Source organism: Nilaparvata lugens, chromosome 12, assembly GCF_014356525.2.
Source record: "Nilaparvata lugens isolate BPH chromosome 12, ASM1435652v1, whole genome shotgun sequence".
NCBI lineage: Eukaryota > Metazoa > Arthropoda > Insecta > Hemiptera > Delphacidae > Nilaparvata > Nilaparvata lugens.
In genome coordinates, this window is record NC_052515.1 from 28,986,124 (window position 1) to 29,010,993 (window position 24,870).

Here is a 24,870-nt window from a genome sequence, read left to right on the forward strand (position 1 = left end):
TGCTAGTCGTTCTTATTAATAGCATAAAGTGATTTAATATAATAAGAAGTTCGTGATGGAAAACAAGATTGAAGAATCAAAATATAATATTTGAATTAATGAATACAGTAGAATAAAACATGAAAGAGTGAGTAGTGATTATAAACTACTTCAGACTTCAGTACACTCAATCGATTCCAAAATTTTCCATCAAATTTCTTCAACCACACCTCTTGAAAAATAATTATCAAATCAGTCAAGTTTTCATAACATACACACATATTGTCATGATTATTCTCCTTATCAGCACCAGTAGAAAACTAAATAGAGAGTGTAAACGCACATGTGGTGGCAGGAGAAAGAGGAGAAAGAGATGTCGATTGTGTGGGCTGAAATGTAGGAGAGTCAAAAAATACGTTCTTCAATTCAACTACTTGTCTTTTCTCTCTCTCGTTTCGTCAAACTAGCAATAATTCTATCTGCCTCATTTTATTCTCTCCTTGTTGTGTCTCTCAAGTTTAATTCGTATCACTGACTCTCGACTACTCTTTCTTCTCTTTCTTACTCTCAAGTTTAATTCGTATCATTGACTCTCGACCACTTTTTTCTCTCTTTCTTGCTTTCAAGTTAAATTCGTATCACTGACTCTCGACTAGTCTCTTCTCTCTCTTTCAAGTATAATCCGTATCACCGACTCTAGTCTCCTCTCTTTCTCTGTTACTTTATCACTCACGCACTGTGCTGATGGTGTCACACGCCACTTGCTTGTTTCTTTTCGCTCTCTTCTACTGTCTCGCTCTTTTTATCGTTCGTTCTCACTCATTCTGTTTCTATGCGTGAGGCGTCGCCGGCTGAAAGCAGCACGAATTGGAGTTATGACGGTTTTTTATGCAATCTTGTTTAATGGTGCACTCGAGAACTTGATTGATTTTCTATGTAAAATGTTTGTATGGAAGTATGTTTTCTTGTGTTGTCATTGGTTTTCTGGCTAATTCAGTGCATTATCCATTCTATAAGAGGAAATATGGGAAATAGATAGACTACAAGATAGGTAATTTACGAATGACACATCACGTCTTAACTACGGGGCTGATTAACTTGGAACTTTGCATATAGATTCTCAATTCACCGAGGATGATTATAGGCCTATTTTTTCCAAGATTTCAGTGGGTCAAGTTTTTTATTGGACCCTTGCGGAGCACAGGTTACCTGCTAGTGTAAATTAGCTCAAGATCTACTTTCTTTGATTTTATGTAGCATGGAAAAACACCTCCATCACATATTAATAAATTCTTCCAGAAGAAGTATGCATGTTGATGTATGCCAAAAACTGTATATGATAAGATAATCTACATTCTTATGAATTTGAAGTTTTAAATATTGAAATCACTTCATTATGATGATTCGATTCCTTATTGCTGTTCCTTATTCATAAAAAATGAAATCCTTGTGCAGTATGGTATTGAGTTCATCAAATAAATTTCGTCGTAGCCTATTGAACACTCTGTTATACAATCAATATCTGTAACCATTAAAAATATATTATGTAATAAACTGTTTAACGTAATTTGTATGAAGAAATTTACTTAGTGAGACACGTGTTCCACCAAGTTGTCTGGCTTCTTCAGAGTGACTGTCAACTGTAATTTCAACATACAAAGTAGGCCTACATGATCCATTTAGAGTTTATCATAAGCTACAGTGAAATAAAAAATGGATCAATTAAATCTTAAATTTATTATTCTATTGGTACACAAACTATCAAATAGTTGAAGAGAAACAGGGGGCTTTCTGTGCATTGTGCTAGAATGTTTTCCACTTGAATTAAATAAAAAAACTCGAAATAGATGAAAAATCGCATAGTCAATACCTAAAATATTATTACATCAGGCATTTATTATGTAATGTCGTGGGTGAAATCTTCCATACCTAATGGAAAGGAATTTCCAACCTATAAGTAACGATAGATACACTGGATCTCAATATATTATGATGCAATACGCTATTGTTTTCAAACGAATAAAACTATCTCAATTTAGGATGGAGTTTGGAATATATTTATCATTGTCACTCTTATTGAAAACAATTCAATCAAATTGGAATGTTGGAACTATTTGGAAAGGTTGGCAATGGCTTGAAGCAGGCTGCCAATAGACAGACGTAGAGGTCGTAGATTAAGTTACGTGTCAAAAAGTGCGTGCCAGGGAAAGGGGGTTTCAGTGAAGGGGGGACCAGTGCGTGTGTGGGGAGTGGTTCCCCCGACAGACTTTCACTAAAGAGAGCACAGATTTGAGTTGGAAGATTGAAGAAGTTAGAGCATACAGGAGTTTCAGCACTTGAAACTAAGTGATACTGTTTCAAAAGTTGAAAATCGTTGATTTAATTCAATAACTTAATTGAGGATTACATTTAATAAATAGTTATTTCATTCAGATCTGAATTACTCTGACTCATTGAGAATTTAGACTGGTTATAAGGAATTGACTTTTTGTGTAGTTGAGAAGTTGATATTGTGGTAATTATACATATTGAATAAAAAAGACTAAGAAATTGTCAAAAACCACAGATTTTCAAGTTGTTTCTAAGTATCAATAAATCTGTGGTTTTTGACAATTTCTTAGTCTTTTTCATTGAATAAGGAATTGAGCCTGAGTAAATTTCAACTATTCAGAGATCTGATTCACTCTGATTAATTGAGAATTTAGACTAGTTATGAGGAATATAATTGAAGAAATTAATTTATCATCGAATTAATTATAATAGTGATGCATTATTGAACAGAAGCAAATAGCTAGAAATTTAAAGATTTGGAAATTGATGATAATGTATGAATGTTGAAGGAAATTAATGTTCTGATATTTATGTGAATTTATAGCTTGTCAATCGGAAGAGAATTAAAGGCGAAATAAAATTAGATGCAGAGTTAGAAAAGATGGATTAAAAGTTAGATAAAAAGACTCCGATTTTTAAAGTGATGCTAGAAAGGCGGATGTGAAATCTTGATTAATTGAGAATTCAGACTAGTTATGAGGAATTATTGAAGAAATTAATGTATCATCGAGCTATTAATAATAATGATGCATTATTGACCAGAAGCAAATAGCTAGAAATCGAGGATTTAGAAATTGATGATACTGTATGAATGTTGAAAGAAATCAGTGTTCTGATATTTTATTATGCAAATTTATAGCTTGAAAATTGTATGAAATTTAAGGCAAAATTAGATGCATTGTTTGGAAAGATGGATTTGAAATGAAATAAAAAGACTTAGATTTTTGAAAAGTAATGCTAGAAAGGTGGATGTGAAATCTTGAAATAGATTCCTGCAATGTAAATTATGGATAGAACCAAGAGAATCGCAAGACTAAGTTAGAACGACTTTAGATAGAAGAAATGCGTCATCATTCTTATGAACGAGTAGGTGAAACATGAAGAATGCAGTAGTAATGAAACAGAGAAAAGAATGAGATAGATGGGCCAATCACGAGCTAGATTCAAACTATGACCACGCCTTCAGACACTCTTACTCCGCTTGTATTCTCTCCTGATTGGTTAAAAGCGTAGACTATTTCTATTTCTGGTTTCGGCCGGTAGATGTCAGTAGCAACAGGGTGAAGTAAGATTTTTTGTTATCTTCCTTTGTAGGGAACTGTTGGATGATTATTGTTAAGCAATGGATGAAAAAATAAAAACAGACTCGTTAGTTTTTTCATCTGAAAACACTTCTCAATTTGCAGCTAAAAGTAGGATTATGAAGTAACGAAGAATCAAAATCTAAAAATCAATTACTTCATTCAAGTTCAGTAATTTCTATCCACATCTCTCAATAACGATTTTTAATCATGCAAGCTCTCCATGTAACTCTACACTGTTTGTGATAAAGAAATGATTATCGACCGAACAGATAATACAGATTTTCTTGTAATCATTCAGGCCGATTATAAAACTTCTGCAAAGTCGTCTCATATAGGAAAAAGTTCATCTCACACTTGCTTTGATAGCTTCTATAGCAAGATACACTTGATGATATATAATCTAGGGTGTGGGATCCTCTCCCTTATAATACAGAACTGTATCATCAAATAGCATGACCCAGGTAGAATTTTCAGGTGAAACAGTTTGCAACACCTCGGTCTGCAGAAATAAAAATCGCTATAAAATGTGTCAATGCAGTCTGGGATATTTATTGTTGGTGAATATCTGGTTGAAAAAACAAATTGAAGATTCAGTTGGGTTGACTATTAAAACAGTCGACAAACGTTTGCTTTCAAACACCCACTCAAAATTCAAAAGGGCCGCCCGCTCTAGCCCTTTTTCTGTCTCCCTTTTGGGTCGGCACACAAATTGTTGGGTCCCTTTTTTCTGGAAATTTTCAAAATCGTAAAATCAAGTAACATGTTCTTTGTCCCCTATTTTTGGAACCTTAATGGAGGTGGGAGTGAATCGGAGGGCACAGGTTGTCTTCAGGTGAATGTAATAAATTCGAATGAAGCTCAGGTTTCTCTGTCTTGATTGGATCCACTATATTTTAGTCCAGGCGCTGGCTTACATTGAGCATACATGAGAGAGGCAGAGAATTTGACTTCGGATTATTGTTAGGGGGTCTTTAGTGTATATGAAACTCGATGTCGTCACGTCCCAGGGTGGTCGACAGCTTGGGGGGGAGGGGGGTAAGTTGTAAAAAACGCGCGTTTATAAAATCGCCTGTCCTGCAGTTACTATTCATAGTACAGCTTTTAATTTTTTCTCAATATTATGTACACATAACTGGCTTTCAATGTGGTCCTATACATTTTTGCGATAAACCGCATAGTTTTTCCGTAAAAAAATAAAATATCTCGAAAAATGTATTTTTTTATTATGGACTTTTTGTTATTTCTCGAATATTCAAGTAATTAGCCGACTTAGAGGAAAAGGCTCCCAATAAACGTTGTAGGCCGTTTCTTGCTGAATCCAATGATATATATAGTTTGGGGGTTACGATCATAGATGCGGCGGTGGGAGGGGGATAAGTAGCACTGTTACGCTGCGGCGCGGTCCTCCCCCATGATTAATGCGCGTAATGGCCTGTCTATCGCATCGCTCCTACTAGTCTATGCATTCAAATTATGTATTTCAGGAACGCTATCTTATGTATTTTCGGTCGCTGAACACGATTTTTCAACTCTCAAGCCTTAATAATTGATAATTCTCATCATAATATACTAATTATGGTCAAAATTACAAACTTCATCTCATTCTGCAAGGAAACTAAGAAATGACTGTTTGAAATAAACGAAACTTGGGTTTCAAGAAATATATTAGGATAGAATAAAGATAATATTTATATATGTTTATGTTCTATTGTTTTTATCTCAAATTAATTTATTGTGATGCGCTGCAGGCTAAATTATATTATTAATTGCACACTGGCCACGCTTACTTGATATAGTGGTCAGTTAATTTCCAAGAAATATTTGTGGAATTTCTTAGTTCTTCATGGTGGAAATGGAATTCATCATTCATTCATTATCATAATGATTATGTTTAGTATGAAAATGTTAATCTTTCGTGAATCTTCAGTTTGTCGTGAACTTTTGAGAAATTATATCCAATATAATAATAGATATGTGTCAAATCAAAATGAAATGAAAATTTAAATATTCATTCATATTATTTCTAACAGTATTATTATAATGATATTTCACTAACTTTTGATTGATTCATCCATTATGGTATTCCCGTTCAGACTGTTTTGAAATGGTAACAAGTTATTCAGTATCAAAATTTGGGATTCGAATAGTTTTGGGCCATGCCTGTTATTCTTTCCCAAACATATTTATATGATTTGTAATTTTATCCACAAATGAATGAATGAATGTATGTATTCCTGCACGTAGCTAACGTATGGATTATTCCTTTATAGATTCTTGCATGTCACATTAATAAATCTCTGCCACAGATTTAGAAATCAAGTCTCGATGGTTTGGAGAGCATATTATTGGAGTGATTCTTTTACTCTGCTGCTTCTAATATGTTCACTACCTTTGTTTGATTTTAGACCATAGACATGAAAAGCTATGTCCACCTGTATCACTCCATCTTTATTGAGAATTTTCATAACTCTTCTCATCACAAAGTTTCCATAATCTTGCAGCGTATTGAAGTTTTGAAAAGTGAAGTAGGAGTTGAATTCAGGAGAGCCATGTCATCATTATGCGAATTTGTCAACGATATTTAGGGATTTAGTCAAATCCACAACTAGTTTCACTTACAATTTCATGGGCCAAGTGAGATTAAGAGTTTTTTTTCAAATATCCATCAGATGTTGACAGAGATTGCGGTTATTGTAGAAATGCATGCTGCACTAAAACTTCAATGCTGAATTATCTTTAAACAGCTACCTAGTAAAAATACAGAGATCAGATCTTTTTGTTCTAGAATTAACTAAGACTAGGATTTTTGTTTGATTGCATCGTGGAGAATGAAAGAACTCTGTTTCTTTTTATAGGTGAGAATACACTTTTACAATTTGCCACAACTATGTTCAGATAAAAATCGTTGGAGACCGAATAACTATTTCTTTCTATACGTTCAAAAGAGAATCACACACTTCTTCACTTGCTTCCAGACCATTGATAACATTATGCAGATTCTGTTGTCCATCAGAGTCTTGAAGAAAAATGTTATGTTCTCTTGAGAAGATTATGCTTCTGGAAATCATTCTCATCTCTCATTATTCTTGTTTTACTTCATTAGATGACTTTCTTCACAATCTCCAGTGATATCCATAATGATGTCAACATACTTGAACAGAATATCTTTGATGGAAGATTTATTTATATAGTAGCAGCCATTTTAGGAAAGCCTTTGAAGAACTAGCTATTCCAATCACTCAGTTTTGGATGATCGAATGAGGGTTTGCTCCAAAGCATGATCGGTTGTCACATTTATTAAATTTTCAAGGTTTCATTTGACAGAGAGTCAATGTATTGACTGTATAGAGTTAATGTTTCCTTATTGGAAATTATTTTCTACTTCTATGGGTATTTTTTTATATTTTCTAGATATAACACAGACTTTATAACATAGTTTGTGTGATTGAATCGTGGAGAATGAAAGAACTCTGTTTCTTTTTATAGGTGAGAATACACTTTTACAATTTGCCACAACTATGTTCAGATAAAAATCGTTGGAGACCGAATAACTATTTCTTTCTATACGTTCAAAAGAGAATCACACACTTCTTCACTTGCTTCCAGACCATTGATAACATTATGCAGATTCTGTTGTCCATCAGAGTCTTGAAGAAAAATGTTATGTTCTCTTGAGAAGATTATGCTTCTGGAAATCATTCTCATCTCTCATTATTCTTGTTTTACTTCATTAGATGACTTTCTTCACAATCTCCAGTGATATCCATAATGATGTCAACATACTTGAACAGAATATCTTTGATGGAAGATTTATTTATATAGTAGCAGCCATTTTAGGAAAGCCTTTGAAGAACTAGCTATTCCAATCACTCAGTTTTGGATGATCGAATGAGGGTTTGCTCCAAAGCATGATCGGTTGTCACATTTATTAAATTTTCAAGGTTTCATTTGACAGAGAGTCAATGTATTGACTGTATAGAGTTAATGTTTCCTTATTGGAAATTATTTTCTACTTCTATGGGTATTTTTTTATATTTTCTAGATATAACACAGACTTTATAACATAGTTTGTGTGATTGAATGAAAAAAGTATGGGATCTTTTCTCGTACAGTTTCTATGTGCAATACCAGAGTCCTTCCTTATGAGCATGAATACAATTTAAGATAATTTAAACTATGTTACAATAATCAGTCATAAATTTCAAGTAGTCATTGATTTTGATTCTAAAAAACTCCACAAATAGCTCCTGACTTCTTTCAAATATACTTTGACAATCTCTCATATTTGAACCGTTCATGAGTCCTTGTAGTTGTTTCATTGAATTGATTGCTTGCTCTCACACCTTAATTATACTGATCTCCCCTCAATAGATTTCCAACAGTATTCTCTCCAAATATTTCAAATTCAACAAAGATATCTCTCATTCCACTTTCATTCAAGTACCACCCCAAGACAATCAGTCAAACTCAGCCAGATGAAAAGTATCTATTCGTAGATATAAGTTACAGAAATCAGTTGATAAAGCTGCGTTTACACCAAAGTTATTAACAAAATGTTAATAACTTAATCTTTATAGATTCTATTAGATTGAACGGAACTTGGCAAACACATATGTCCATCATATGTATGATAAGTTATGTTCAATCTAATAGAATCTATAAAGATTAAGTTATATTAACATCTCCTTAATAACTTTGGTGTAAACGCAGCTTTAGAGTTGTATTTCCTTTGTAATCAAATATTTAGTCATATCACATGGGAGTAATTGGCATTATTTGTGCTTCAACTGTAAATTTATATTAAGAAAATATTTTACTCCTGTTACACGGTGCTCTATATGGGGTAGCCTATATTATTTGTTTAACTTACTCCATTACTTGACTTTCGCAATTCCAAAGTGATCATTGAACTAAATCGAATAATTATTCTCTCTTAATGGAATATCAGTTTTTTATCGACTGAGAAACACATATAGGATTCCTAACAGGATGGTTTATCATTACAATGTAATCATAAATAATGATAATGAGATGAAGTTTGTAATTTTGACCATAATTAGTATATTATGATGAGAATTATCAATTATTAAGGCTTGAGAGTTGAAAAATCGTGTTCAGCGACCGAAAATACATAAGATAGCGTTCCTGAAATACATAATTTGAATGCATAGACTAGTAGGAGCGATGCGATAGACAGGCCATTACGCGCATTAATCATGGGGGAGGACCGCGCCGCAGCGTAACAGTGCTACTTATCCCCCTCCCACCGCCGCATCTATGATCGTAACCCCCAAACTATATATATCATTGGATTCAGCAAGAAACGGCCTACAACGTTTATTGGGAGCCTTTTCCTCTAAGTCGGCTAATTACTTGAATATTCGAGAAATAACAAAAAGTCCATAATAAAAAAATACATTTTTCGAGATATTTTATTTTTTTACGGAAAAACTATGCGGTTTATCGCAAAAATGTATAGGACCACATTGAAAGCCAGTTATGTGTACATAATATTGAGAAAAAATTAAAAGCTGTACTATGAATAGTAACTGCAGGACAGGCGATTTTATAAACGCGCGTTTTTTACAACTTACCCCCCTCCCTGCAATCAATGAATGTGACATGTCATCTAGAACAGTAGACTGGGCGCCTATCAAATCATGTAGGCTTTTCGTGCGTGAATTAACGCATTTATAAATGAATATGAATTGCTGTAGTTTATCTGGGTTGCCACTTGAACTCGAAACTATAAGCGAATCTTTCTGATAGTTGCATTGTCATTTTCTCTCTCTTCTCATTTATTTGTAAATTCTCTTCTCTTTCCTCTCTCCTTTCTATATTTAATCATATTCTCTTGTCACTTATCAGAAAATATTAAAGAGAAATAAAAACGATATTGTCAGTTCCACAAAATTTATTTCAGCCAAACTTGAGTTTAAATGCACTGAAGCATCCATCATCTTTAGTGGTATTTTTGGTTAGACTGATTCTATTAGAAAATAATTTCTTTATTTGTTATTCTTTTTTCTCAAATACTCTCATAAGCTTTTTGTTACGTTTTCTCTCATCTTCTATTACATTGTTTCTCCTAATTTGGTTGATTTTCATTCTTATCTTTTTCCATCTTGTTAAAAATTTGAGCTAATCTTTTCCTTGAAATCTGTTATTTACCATCATGTAATAACGTCATGAACGTTACCAAACCCTCGTTTCCTACCTCTGCCCTGTAGGCCCAGTAGATGAATAAATATGCCTATTATTCCTCACAGTTAAGAGTTATGTAGGCGTTTATTTTAGCTACCGTAACTTATATTAGTATACGAGCTGCTTGCTCATTTATTCATTTACATTTAACAATGCACAAATCAAATTATTTACATCATTAGAAAAGGACCAACAGGCCTAGCCCAAAACTGGTCCCTTTCCAAATTTTGATAAGAGTAAGCCAATGTCTAAAAGGTGGGTTATGTTGCTTCACTTTCAATCAAATTCCGAGTCCAGAAATATTGTTAATGACCACTTTTGAATATTTAAATTATGACATAGCAGTCTAATTATATCAAGTATGTATTGTTCAGTTAAAGATTGTTTATCTTAATAAAAACCTTAATTTCCACCAAATAACTGAAGAAAATCTACTATTATGCAGTTGAGTCTTAATAGTCTTTAAGTTAAGTATTTCACTCAAAATAGTAGGACAACAGAGTTGAAAATCATTTATATAATTATGTAGAATATGTTGTTTGATAAAGCGCTCCAGTATGTAAAGCTACAATCAGATGACAATCAATATCCGTCAGCTCATATCCTTCGTAATTTCTATAGGCTGTGAAATTAAAAATTTAGTACCAACTCGCAATTCTCCTTTCATCAGAAATAAAATTGAAGAAGCCTTCTACTAATTCAGTAATGGAGGCTGCAGTCAACCTGATACATTTTACTTCTTCCACAATTTGATTTCCAACAAACATTCCATCTCCTTAAGCCAGTTACACAAACATCGTTGGACGTTCTATTTTATGCCGTCCTTATGAAATCTACCAGATTAAATAGAACTTGGCAAACACATGAAACAAAATCATATTTTTTCCAAATTATGTTTAATTGAATAGAATTTATAAGGACGTAAAAAATCGCACATACAAAAATCGATGTGTGTGTAACTGGACTTGAGTTTGGAAGCAGCTTGTTTTAGCATCTGCTAACTGCTGTCTTCTACAATGATAGACTGCCGAATCATTTTTGGGTGAATGGTGGGGGTAGTCTAGTAGTAGAGCTAGAGGCTGACTAGATGATGAGATCAAGGGCTTTTGCGATCGTTGAACTGGGTCACAACACTCGATCACATCATTCAGCCCTCATTATTTGCAGTTGACTTATACTTGTCATAGTCATAATCAGAACTAGGCCTACGCCAAGATTTCGACAGTGCATGCCACTTGACACTAAATACTGGCTGTATACATTGTGATATATTTCACAGATCCAATGAATATTCTGCAGCCTGGATACTATTGGTAACCTATTCGAAAGATATTCTGATTCTGATACAGTTAAGCAGTTATTTGTATGACTAAACTTTAAACAGCGTTGGTAGTAGTGATTATCAACTTATTAAGCCAGTTACACACACATCCATAAGAATTCCTATGAAGAATTTTATCAGATGAAAAGGAACTTGACAAACATCATCTGTTTGACATCATCTGTTCAATCTAACAGAATTCATAAGAACGGCAAAAAATCGTACGTCCAAAAATCAATGTACCCTGAAACAGAACGTCTATCATGTAGATACAAAATTTCAGTTTCCAATGTGTACTAGATACGAGCTCCAGTATGTTTTATCAGAATAAAACTTCTAAAACTAAAACACAAGTGACATCCTATACTATTAAACGAGCAATTTCTGTTTATATGTTTATGTGTTTAGATGTTTATATTTTTGTATTTCACCGGATCTCGAAAACGGCTCTAACGATTCTTACGAATTTCAGAACATAGTAGTAGTAAATATTCGATTGCACTAGCTCTCATCCCTGGGAAAACTCGCTGAAAGACACTAAAAGGATAATTACATTTGGCTACTGGATAATGACTCTTTCAATTAAACCAACTATGATCAAAACTGCAGATGTCAAACTATGATTCACCAAGTGTAGTCTCAGTGTAGCGATGAAATCTATTGATTGCATAACATATGCATTTTTCAAGCTTGTCTCAAGTCTACATGGTGATTTGTCTAATGTCTGCTTTATATTTTTCCTATATCCACATGAGAGCTCTCAGGCTAATCATATTGACTTCATTATTTTCTATATTGTCTTCAGAATTCCCAATGATTCCAAAATAGTTATCACAGAGATTTTAAATAGAGGTAAGAATTGGTTTTTGGTACAACAACTGTCTAGATTTTCATTTGATTACTGGATAATGACTCTTTCAATTACACAAACTATGATCAGGTCTGCAGATGTATACAAACTATGATTCACCAAGATAGTGTAGTCTCAGTTGTGAAAAGGAGGAGACGGCTGTAATCACAGAGAAAAGACAGAGAAAAACTTATTCTTTTTTTCTGTCTTCGTATGGTCCAGATCTCAAGGCCAGTGATAATCTCAGACATCTTCAACACACATTCACTCACCTATTCCCAATATTCTCTGCTCTGTGCTGTCTTCTATTTTCGATGCATCTAACGACCTCGCTAAATATACCTACCTTCGTCTCTATCTTACACTTGATCAGCCAACCTACTCTCATCTCACTTCTACTCATCTTCTAATATTCCTCTTGTTTCATCTCTTATTTATATAGCCTTCCATGTAATTTTATCATATTCTTCTCGCTTTGATTCTTTTCTGTATTGTCTTGATTTGTATTGAAATTGATTCAATTTCTGTATTGTTTCATTTCTGTCGAGTCTTGGTTTCTCACTTGATTGATAGAATTTATGTCAAATCTTGGTTGGTTTTTCTACAAATCAAACTCTTCAAAATCACCGTTCAAGTCAACTTTGCAAATGTAATCTAGTATCTCTTCTACATTATCATCTTTACTTCAGATCTCTTCATCTTCATTTTGCATCCATCTCCTCTTCTTTCGAGTACTGAAAGTGAGGATATCTTATGTTATCTAGTTTCTCTTCTCCATTATCATCTTTACTTTATTCCTCTTCATCTTCATTTGCTTTCATTCTCCCCTCTTTTCTCTACCTCTATTCTTCTCTGTATTGTTCTCGTACTTCATTAACCTTCATTGGAATGTTCCATGTTGTCAATTCACTAATTTTAATCACAACCTCTTTATTTTATAAATATTTTCCATGATCATTCCCTCCTATTTATGCTCCTTTTCCTCTCATATACAGATTATTATGTCTTCTCTGTATTCTATTTTACTTATTGTATTATTCTAAACATATGCATCCAAGGATTTGTACAATTGATTGAAAAATACAAAGAAATTTAAAAAAAAACCACAGATTTATTGATACTTAGAAAGGTTTAAATGGAAAAGACTAGGAAATTGTCAAAAAACCACAGATTTATTGATACTTAGAAAGGTTTATCAGTGATTGACAATGGTGTAATAACCGAAACCGGTCTTTCTAAGTATCAATAAATCTGTGGTTTTTTTGACAATTTCCTAGTCTTCTTCATTTAATATGAATAATTATCACAATATCAACTTCTCAACTACACAAAAAGTGATTTGTAAAATTCATTTACAAGACATCTAATGTCCACTAATGTGATTCCAATAGACTATCACCTTTTCTGATATCACGGATGTATTTACTTGTGTAGTGTGTACATTGGGATAAATATATAATTTAATGGAGCTAATGATATTGAATTTGAATTGAATTATTGAATTTCAATTTTCCAATTGTTGTTGGAAATAGTAACTCTCCTATAATCTAGAATGAATATATTTTGATACAGATTCTAAGGCGAGAATATAAAGGCTGAAGGCTCGATTCTATATCTAGTATAAAATATAAATGTATCGTGATTGATGATCATAATATTGATGTGAATGATCCTAAAATGAAACGTCCATACCATTCACCCATCCAATAGCCCTTGACATATTATTTTATTAAATACTAGCAGTTATATTGATGATCATAATATTGATGTGAATGATCCTAAAATGAAACGTCCATACCATTCACCCATCCAATAGCCCTTGACATATTATTTTATTAAATACTAGCAGGTAACCCGTGCTCCGCAAGGGTCTATTTTCAAACATGACAAACTGAAAACTTGACGTGATGAAATCTTGACCAATTGAAAATAGGTCTATAACCAACATTGGTTAATTAAGAATCTATATGCGAAATTTCAAGTTAATCAGTCCAGTAATTCAGACGACGTGATGATGCGTCAAACATAATAATTTTCCTATCCCGTACGTGTATATTCTTTCCTTTATTAAAATTAATTTCAAATACCAAATTTAAATTAGTTATTAATTTCAAATACCAATAATTTCAAAAGTTAGTTTCAACTTCCTTCTGATTAGTAGCTAACAAATTTCCTGACTCATCTATTACTGATTCTGTCCTGTTTGATTGTGATTCACTGAACATTCTAGAAATAATTATTCTTTTGGAACGAATGTGCTCATTTGCCTACATGTGAAAGTTCACTCTAATCATTTGGAACAAAGATTGCTCTGCTCATACAGCAATGGCGACTCCTTCCGCTCGCAGTTATTGGACTATTATTTGCTTCCAATATTCAAATTTAATAATTCCGAATTTATCAGGAGGAGGAACTGATAAATATGTCTGAGAAGGCAAACTCCACCAATATTTTCCCATGCCCTTCACACTATTTTCCTTCTAGAAATGTTATTAATAATAATTATCACCTTCGAATACAAACAGTCTAGCTGGACAAACGCGCAATATTCGGATTTTATCATTATTATTATCTTCACTAGACGTGGGTAGTTCAAATAAAAGTTGTGCGTTAACGAGAAATTGTTGTTGACAATTTATTGGTCAATATTTAATTATAGTTGTGGTGTTTCCGAGAGCCCAGTTTGTAATTTGCATCGCAATGTGACAAAATTGACAGAGTTTTGTTGTTATTGTGTGTAATTGGATTGGTAAGTGTGAAGAAAGTAGATAAGTAAAATAAATAACTGAGTTTATACAAGATATGCAAAGATGTTTAATCATCTTGGATTATTTGAAAGTGCATCAGCACTAAATGATTACGGCTAACGGCATTACAGTTATTATTTTAGAAATTCTAGCTAATACGTTCAGACAGAGATTAAAATACTACTAATATTGAATATTGAGTCATTTTTCTCCATGGTTCAGACTTGAAACTTGCGCTACAAAAAGATTCGACAAAGTGGGGAGTGTTCTGAACTATAAGGACGTCCTTATAGACTACATGACAAATGTGTGAAAATTTTACACATTTAATGTTGTATGACCTGTGATTTTTGCTCATACATTTTGTATGAGTCACTTTCATAGAGTTAAATTAAGCTTTGATTTAGTAGTTTATGTAAACTTAAGCAAATGAAACTAAAATATACGGCATTAATTTATTATTGACCGAGCGAAGTGAGGTCTAAGATTCAAGTCGACGGTTTGGCATTTCTCTTAATGTTTATATGTTGCGCATTTACGACGAAACGCGGTAATAGATTTTCATGAAATTTGACAGGTATATTCCTTTTTTAATAGCGCGTCAACGTATATACAAGGTTTTTGGAAATTTTGCATTTTAAGGATAGTATAAAAGGAAAAAGGAGCCTCCTTCATACGCCAATATTAGAGTAAAAATCAGACTATAGAATTATCATAAATCAGCTGTAAAGTGATTACACAGATGTGTGGAGAAGCCAGTCTATTGCTGTGTAAGGTCTATAGTTTCAATCAGGTACTTGTGGATGAAAATACTGCGTGAGGTCTACTGTTCACAGAACTACTAGTTATTAAACGAAAATCCAAATTATTTTATACAAAATAATTCATTAGCATTTGATTAATTGCAATATGTCAGTAATTTCCATCTGTAAAATATACGGCTCAGGAGTAATCAGTTCTGATAGTATTTTAAGAATAATTGTTTGATTGATTAATCAATTAATTGCCTTTATTAGGGCGGAGTGAGGACTCCTGGTCCTCTCTGCCACACGACCCTAATAATCGTTGTTTAAAAAGGTTCCAGATATCAAAATTTTGGTAACTCGAATTCAATTGTTTGTGAAAAACTATTAATTATGTCGGGTCTGATTGATGTGTTTCATTTTTTTGATTGAGGAATAATATTTTTCTCTCACTAAACCTGATGATGAGCTACAAAACAACACAGGTGTCTCTGTATTTTAATCTTAGATAAAGGATGATTTATAATGTTGGATTATTAAAGTTTCATATTATTCTCAGGAATACTGTATTATTAACTGATGAGAATTAATAGTTCTATATTGTATTTTTGGTAAGAATCGACCGTTATCACAATAAATTTTATTCAATTCACTAAATAATATTTTCAATCTATTTCGCTGCAGCCTTGGTTATTTATCAATGAACTGCAAAATGCTTCTGATAACAATTTCCAAACCCAGTAATTAAAAACCATCTTGCATTGTTGGACGTTATCTTATCTCTTGCGGTTTGGTGTACTGTGATAATTAGTTTGCAAACAGTTTACAAACTGAACTGAAATAACATCACTACCTACCCGAGGTTACAGATATCACGCCTGTTCATTCGAAATTAATGTCGTTTCGTAAACATCCAAGAAAATTGAGGAAGAATTCAGATGTTTTTCTTTCGGCTGTACTTGAGATTTTGATTAATCACAAAATAAACCTTAAAATATTTTTCTCCTCAAGAATAGTTTTCATGTCTATAAGAGCATACCAAATATTTGTGAGGATAGGAATGTTACATCTTACAATAGGTGGTCAGGAAAAATAGTTTCATTTCAAAAATTAGGTTGTGGAATAGTTTATTGATATTTTCAAATGAATTTTGACCTTATTCATGTATTTATGTAGGAGTTATTTTTTCTGCTTGAATTCCTGTATTTTTACCTTTCTTGCTTTCCCTACTACCATATGTAAGGAAACTATTGCTTCCCAAAAAAATCAATGTACCTGAATTCCATCCCATGAGATGATATCAACCTTTGGTTAATATAAATCACATGAACACGAAATGAATTTTGACCTTATTCATGTATTTATGTAGGAGTTGTTTGTTCTGCTTGAATTCCTGTATTTCTACCTTTCTTGCTTTCCCTACTACCATAGATAAGGAAAGTATTGCTTCCCAAAAAAAATCAATGTACCCAAATTTCATCCTGTAAGATGTTTATCAACCTTTGGTGAATATAAAACACATTAACTCAAAATGAAATAGAATAATAGAATCTGTAATTTATGAATGAAACCATTAATAGGTACAAAGTTGATATCTTCGAATCTGAAAAAGATTTACATAGAGTAAATTAACAGTACCAAAATGAGCCCTCCCTTTATTGTTCCAAAAATATTCTTCAATATGTTATTTGATAAAATATGAATGGCTGGTATTAGATGCAGATCTGAGAGGTGAGATTTTGATTACGATTCTTACTTTTGGTTGTAATATCTTATAGGTACTGATTTTCAATAAGCTGGAAAATCCTGGATAAATGATGTGAAGTCTTATTGGTCTCTTATTCTTATTCCTATTTAGCTCTCTTATTGGTCTAGATATCCTGTGCATTACATTATTATAAGCTGAAAAGATCTAGTGGTTTTTAGCCTTCTTATTAGTCCAAATCTCTAACACATTGCTTTAATCTAGAACATTCCAAGTGTTTTCCAGTTCCCTCATTGGTCGACTCCCACTTGTCTCTGATTGGCTGGTAGGTTGATTGAATGCACGAAATGGCGGATACTATATTACACAAAATGGCGGACATTTGATCTATTAAAGCTTCCGTTGGAAAAGTTGATGTTGACACAAAAGCATGCTACTCTATTTTTGTTACTAGGATTGAATTTGAAAATTCCACATTCAAATTTAATCTTGAACTATTTGTTTCATGTTTATGTTTTTCAAGTTGCAAATCGGGAACGTAGGTTGAAACAAACTAATATATCAGATGCTATTCATTTAATTACTATTCATTCAATTCGTGAATATAACATGTCCATATTCATTAAAGTGGCAATTAAGTGGCCCACCTTTAAAAACAGTGCATCAGTTAATTACTATTCTGTCCACTGGCCACTGAATGTGAATGATAGATGAGCTCTAGTACTGCGCTACTAACTCAGATTGTAGAATGAATTGTGTGAATTTTTCAGTGGTTGGAGGTCATTTCCGTTGAGCCTGATGTCTGAAAAATGTTTACTACAAACGTCACCACTTGAATTAACCAGGTTACCCGTTACCGTACGTGGTGTGTACACAATATTATGAACAAGTTGCATAACTAAGGATCAGATTTTGATTTTCGGTCATACAACAGTAATTTTTAAGTGAATTAGGTGATCGAAGTTTGATTCCAAGTTATGAAAGACTGGGGTAATAAATAGCTTGATTATTCTACATTCCATTGTTGATTATCAATGTTACTATCAGCCGATATTTCAATGTTTACATAATAATTTATTGAAAAATTTGACTAATTTATTGACTAATCTTTTGAGTATTAACCTGGTCTTTGGTTTGATTGACGAAATCCTGCATGAAACATCAATACAAAAATCAATATTTAACTCAAATACTGTATTTGAAAGATTGTCTTTTATCTCAAGACTCCACTGGATCTGGAATTTGTATATTAATTTTTAAATTGCTTTTTAAGGATTGGATACTCTCATGGGTGGTAGTAATGATTCATGTTTTTTGAGTATTAACCTAGTCCTTAGCTTGATTGGAATCCCGTATCACGATATACAAAAATCAATATTCAATTTGGGTACTGTACTGGGAAGATTATCTTCATCTAAACACTCCACTAAACCTGGTATTTACATATTAATTTTAAAATTTCTTTTGAAAGATTGGATACTCTCATGGGTAGCTTCACCTCTCCGTAGGCTACTTCTCATGCTCTGGGAATATACTGGAATTTATCAATTATACTGTGGGAATAGACTATTGCATTAGGTGGGCTCCGAACAATTCCATTAGTAATAAAGAAGCAAACAACTCTGAACTCTCCTGGTGAAGAAGTGTCGGAAGGGAGGGGGAGACTGCCAAAGTAAGATTCACTTTAAATTGTCAGCATTGGATGAATGGAAAGCATTGATGTTATATGTATGGAATGCTGACAGTTTGATACAAATCTCACTATACCACTTTCCCACCATCAATATAATATGATATTTAATTATTATTAATTTATTTATAAAATTAATGATATTTAATAATATGATAGGCCTAATATTATTCGTATGATTGGTTTGGTTGAGCTGGTAATTAATGTGATATAATATCATGGTTATTATTAATGTTCTAAAACCTACTTTAATCTGTGATTAATAGGTGTCAAGTATTCATTCATTCAATTAATGAGTAGGACTTAGTTTATGGAATAGACTACTCATCTCAAAATAGAAGATACATATTACGTACGGTACTCTGTTCAAAAATGATTCTGCAATAAAGATAATATACAAGGAAAAATGTATGGAATGCCCAGAATTTTGGCACTGTTAAGGATTCGTTTGTTAAGATTAACACTTGTTTATCAAATATTTGACTGATTTATATTGATATTATGAGTCACTCCTTCATTGTAGATAATTGCATTCAAATAGGAATACGCCTATTTGACAAACTATTCATATTCTGAGAGAAATGGAAATTGAGCTTTTCTCAATAATGATAACAAGAGTAACTTAGATAGGAGAAGTAGGTCTCTGAAGATGTGTTAGACGGTGGGAGGGAGGCAGCCAAATAACTTGAGAAATGATACATATTTTGAGAGAAATGATACATAATTTGAGAGAAATGATCGTATTTTGAGAGAAATAAAACTCAAACTCACCCCTGATGATTCCCCAGGAGGATCATAGATGGGAGAAGTTCTCTGAAGATTTTCCAGCCTGATGTTGCCAATTTCACCAGATGTCAGAGAAGAGAAAAGCTGCAGAGGTCCTTACAAGGATGTGGTCCACTTTCACGTAGTGAGGTCGACTATCGAATGATGTGTGACTCAGATTATCGACTAATTAAACTATGAGTAATTGTTGGCACAGTGCATACAACTATCCCTGGTAATGTCATTTAAGACTTGTGAAAATCAAATAAACAAATCACTCCAGCTCAAATCAGCACACTTGGTCATTGTAAATTAGATACGACACACAAGATATCATATACAATTGAAATTTATCATATATAGTTCCAATATTTTATAATTTGTTTCACAAAATCATGGTCCTAAAGGAAATCTGAATGTTTTTCTTTGAATACACACCCACACACACTTATCAAATAATATGAGCACTGGGAGAAATTCACTTGAAACTTCACACTTTCTTGCTGTTTTTGATGTCTTTTGATTATTTAGTGATTATGTAATGTATTCTGTGATGTAAACAATGTATTTTACAAAGTTTTTAACTGTTTTCACATGAGTTTCAGTTAGGGAGGTATTAGATGCCTCCTTAACTTCCAAATATTATCACGTAAGTTTAGTTTTGTGAGGTGATATTTGGATATAAAACACTATCATCACGAAGACAAATCTGCATGACTTGAGTTTATGAATGGGGAAAGTTGGGGGAGAAATTTAATGATAGAAGAAAAATTTGAAACTTTTTGAAAATTCAGAACAAGGGGTAGAAGAAATAGATTGATAGAGTGGTTTTTTCGTCTACTAGAGTCTAATCGTATAGCTGAGCGTAGTGTAAACCGTGTCTACTAGAGATCTCTGGGCTAGGCTTACGCATTTCCAGTGCGTTTCAACTGCATTCGAACTTACGCACCCGCTGCACTAGCACGCACACTCACTGCTGCCAACCTTACAACACCAGAATATCCTAAATTAAACTAAGTTTTAGTGGCGTCGGGGAAGTTGTATCAGCCTGTCTTTTATGATAGTGGGTACTATCAAAATGTTGGAAGGGAATGCAAGAGTGGGATTCTCTTTAATCTGTCAGCATTAGTTGCATTGGTGTTAGCTTTAAGGGATGCTATCAGTTTGAAGTCAGTCTCAGAATAGCTGAATGGTGTTTCGTCTATATCTAGCATTGCCGATTCTCTAATTGCTTTTTCCATTCACTTTGGCTGCTAGCCTACTAATATCTTGGGCATATATTCACAAAAACATTTGTAGTAATATATTTTCAATAAATAGGATGTAGTTATATAACAATACCAAGGAAAATAGAAACAGGACATTTTCCATTCTTATTCTCTTTGAAAATACGGAGGAGTTAATAATGTTTCAGCATGAGTAATAATTGTTTTTACTCGGATTTTCTTTCGTCTCTGTGCATGTAACGCATTTATGGTCGCATGATGGAATTCTATGAGATTTGGCAGGAATATTCCTTTTTTAACTGCGCGTCGATGTATACACAAGGTTTTTTAAAATTTTGAACTTCAAGGATAATATGAAAGGAAAAGGAATTTCCTTCATACTCCGATATCACTATATATATATAATCTACTCTGAAGATAGGATTAATCAGACTGTAGAATTATTCATCATAAATCAGCTGTCGAGTGGATTATTAATTGCATGCAATTAATATCTCAATGTAACTTGGTAAAAAATCAGCTGCTGTGTGGACTATTAATTGCATGCCTCATTGAATGCAATTTTTATGCACTATTAAATAATGAACTAATGATTCGTTATTCGAATCATTATTATAAATTGATGCAATAACGCATATAATTCAATAACTAAAATATCATAGTATTGTCTCTCGACCTTTTACTGCTTTGAATTTGGGCGGACCTGTTGCCAGTATATGTTGAAGGAGATTAGCTTTTGATGTTATCATTTTTTATACACCAACCCCAACAGCCATTAGCCGTTTTCACTCCGATATCTCGCCGACACGACATACAGACAGTATTTACTCTGATGGATAGTATACGAGAAGGCTGTGGTGTATTAACTGCGCGAGGTCTACTGTTCACAGAACTACTAGTATTATTTGTATTATAGATGTAGTTAAGGTAAGCTAGTCTTGCAGATATCAGGACTTGATAGTTTGATTTTTCCTCCTCACACAAATTATAATTTGAGTCAAACCATTCAGAAATGCGATGTTTCATTATAATGTAGACAACTTGGGATAAGAGTTTGAAGACATTATCGCAAACGAAAAAGGGAAATTTAACAATAGGGAAATTATTGAATTCAAGAAGTACTGGTTTATCTCAAATTATTGGAAATACTTTATTAGGATTTAGAATGGTTCGATTATGCTTTCAGCTCTTTCATTTTATATTCAATGTGATGCATCAGACTTGCGACAGGAAGTTGAAAAATAAGTGATTGTTCGAAGTGTAGCAGCTTCTAAAGTTTTAGAGCTATCAGTCAGTTATAGTATTATGAAAAAATTTAATGCTTTCTATAAATCAAAAAGTGAAGTCATTCAATCAATGCATCTATTGAATCCATTTAAGTGGATTGTGATTCTGGAATTCAAAAAAATAGGCCTACATTCAAAAAACCAATCAAATTCCTAGACACAGCTTTTTCGCTATTTGTACTTCATTTCAAACCATTCAAATAGGCTAATCAAGCCCCTTACATCTAGTTACCAAAGAAGGCAAGATAGCCAACTGATCCAACTGATGTGGATTGTAGGACATTAATTATTGTCCTGGTAAAATGGTAATTATAAGGGCGTTCATTGTGCCATCATCTTCCTAATCAATCTCATCTCTCTCTCACACTCTCTCACTCTTTCTCTGTCTCATAGCTATCACTCCCTCCCACTCTACGTTCTATATGTCATTATCATTCTTACTCTTTCTCTCCTAATTGTCCCTGTTACTCACTCTCTCTCTCTCACAGTATATATTGTAACATACATGAATAAATAACTCTAATCCCTCTCCCTCTTTCTCTCTCTTTTCTCTCCCTTTTGACCGCAACTAGTGCTTTAATTATTGCAGTCGTATTAAAAAAGCATGTGGGTGATGACATGGCCATCTCTATGCACTGAGTAATGCGTTTTTGAGTTGGAGAGTGTCTTAATTAGGAAAATGATGGTCGAATTATTAGTTTAGGTTGTTACAGTATAAATGCTGGGGCAATTCACACTTTAGTCATTAGAATCCATAGTGGCCTATGTATAAACATACATAAGCACTGTGAACACACATAAATAATACACGTTTTTACTGGGTAAAAGTTTATTTGGTCGCTATTAACAATCCTTCCTTAAAATATTCATCTAAATAGTTGAGATTTATTTCAATTCGAGGTTCATACACTTCAATTCGAGGATTGTTATGAATTATATCAAATATCGGGGCACCGAGCTTCGCTCGTTATTTATTTATTGATAAACAGAACACAATTCTTCAAAATGATTGGGGAAGGACAAACAGTCACAGCCCAAAACTGTTCCTTCCCCGAATTTTGATTTATACACTATAATTGGTCCAAAAATTAGGTTATGTTTCATACACTTGAATTCAGGTCCAATTTTCAGTCAAAATTCAAAATATTTAAAAACAGGAAAGTTCTAATTTAGATTGTTTACAAACCAAATTGAATAACAAAATAACACTCACTAATCACTTAAAACTGTAGAATAATTATTAACATTGAATATTATGATATACTCTAATTTAGAGTGATAAACCATGTCATGTCAACAAATCAAATTATTTTGATAACATTTTTAGATAATATTTCTCGCGAGATACGGTAAGCTGATTGAATGATTACACAGCTGATCTCTCACACAGGCACACGCATCTTCTGTTATCGACAGACGACGAAATTATCATCAGTACTTCCAAGGATGAATATTATCCTTTTAATGTCCTTCAGCGAGTTTTCCTAGGGATTAGACATAGTGTAATCGAATTTTTATATCATAAACCTATTATGTTCCAAATATCGTGAAAATCGTTAGAGCCGTTTTCGAGATCCGTTGAACATAAATAACCAGATATAAAAATAACCAGGTATAAAAATATAAACAGACATACAGAAATTGCTCGCTTAATATTATATCAATTATTGTTGATAAGTTTCTATCTTAATCATAGATATTAATTGGCTACTCTCATTCATTCATAAATAGTTTGCGTTCATTTCTGAAGAATAATATCTTTCCCCTTTATAAATTCATCACAATATATTATGTAGGACAATATAAAATAGGAATCATCTCATATTATAAATTCGTCACTGCTTATCATAGGACGAAACTATCCCAACTTGGGAGACAGAAATAGTAATCAAATCAAAATTATAAATCGAAAAAAACACACCCAATCTCCTTAAAAATTAAATTTCACGAATTCTATACATAACAGGATTATTATGGTAAACATATTTCAGGAAATTGGAAGTAGCTGTTATTGTACGCAGTATGTATTGGAATGTTTTTGCCAAATTTGTCAACAAACCTATTGATTTTCATAGCTGAGATATGTGATAAATCATTATATAAGCGAATATCAATTCGTAAACATGTTCTTGACATAGCAGAAAACATGTTCCCTTATCAGTGTTATTATTTGCTCACAGTTCAAAGGCAGAAATCAACACTCGGAACCAAATCCTCTCATTTTTGCGCATCATATTCCATCTTAATTTTTTTCAAATACTATCTCAGTTAATGAACGATTTGAAGAAAAACAAATAGGATGATGAGCTGATCCAAAAATTTGATGATTCACAATATCAAATATGAGTTCTAATCAATATAAAATATTATCATAAGCTATAAATTAGCTACACGTGACTGAATATTTGATTGGGATTTTCAGGATAACATGAGATAGAGCGAGTAATCATGACTTTTTGGGTAAAATATAAACTTTTTTTTAATTTCTTATGTTCGGATTTGAGCCTACAATATTAGCTCACCTTTCCAATTTTTATTTTCTACTTCTTCGCTGTTTGTCTATCCCAGTCTCCACTCTTGAATTTTTGAAACGAGTTTTCTTTTCTCGAATCGTTGTTAGAATAAAAATTGTGCAATGATTTGGAGAAGAGAGTCAGGTAATACAATCAAAATCAATATAAATGGCCACAGCTCCTTTTCTTGTAGATGATTGGAGTGC

At 32.9% G+C, this 24,870-nt stretch overlaps 1 protein-coding gene across 1 annotated transcript in view; it reads right to left on the reverse strand.

Moving 5' to 3' along the window:
* The window catches only part of LOC111048189 (longitudinals lacking protein, isoforms H/M/V), a 67,993-nt gene extending 47,457 nt beyond the window's left edge, over positions 1-20,536 (reverse strand). The window contains exon 1 of the mRNA XM_039439324.1: positions 19,646-20,536. The gene's annotated coding sequence lies outside the window, so the exon portion shown is untranslated. The remainder of the gene's footprint in view (positions 1-19,645) is intronic.
* Positions 20,537-24,870: the final 4,334 nt, after the last annotated feature.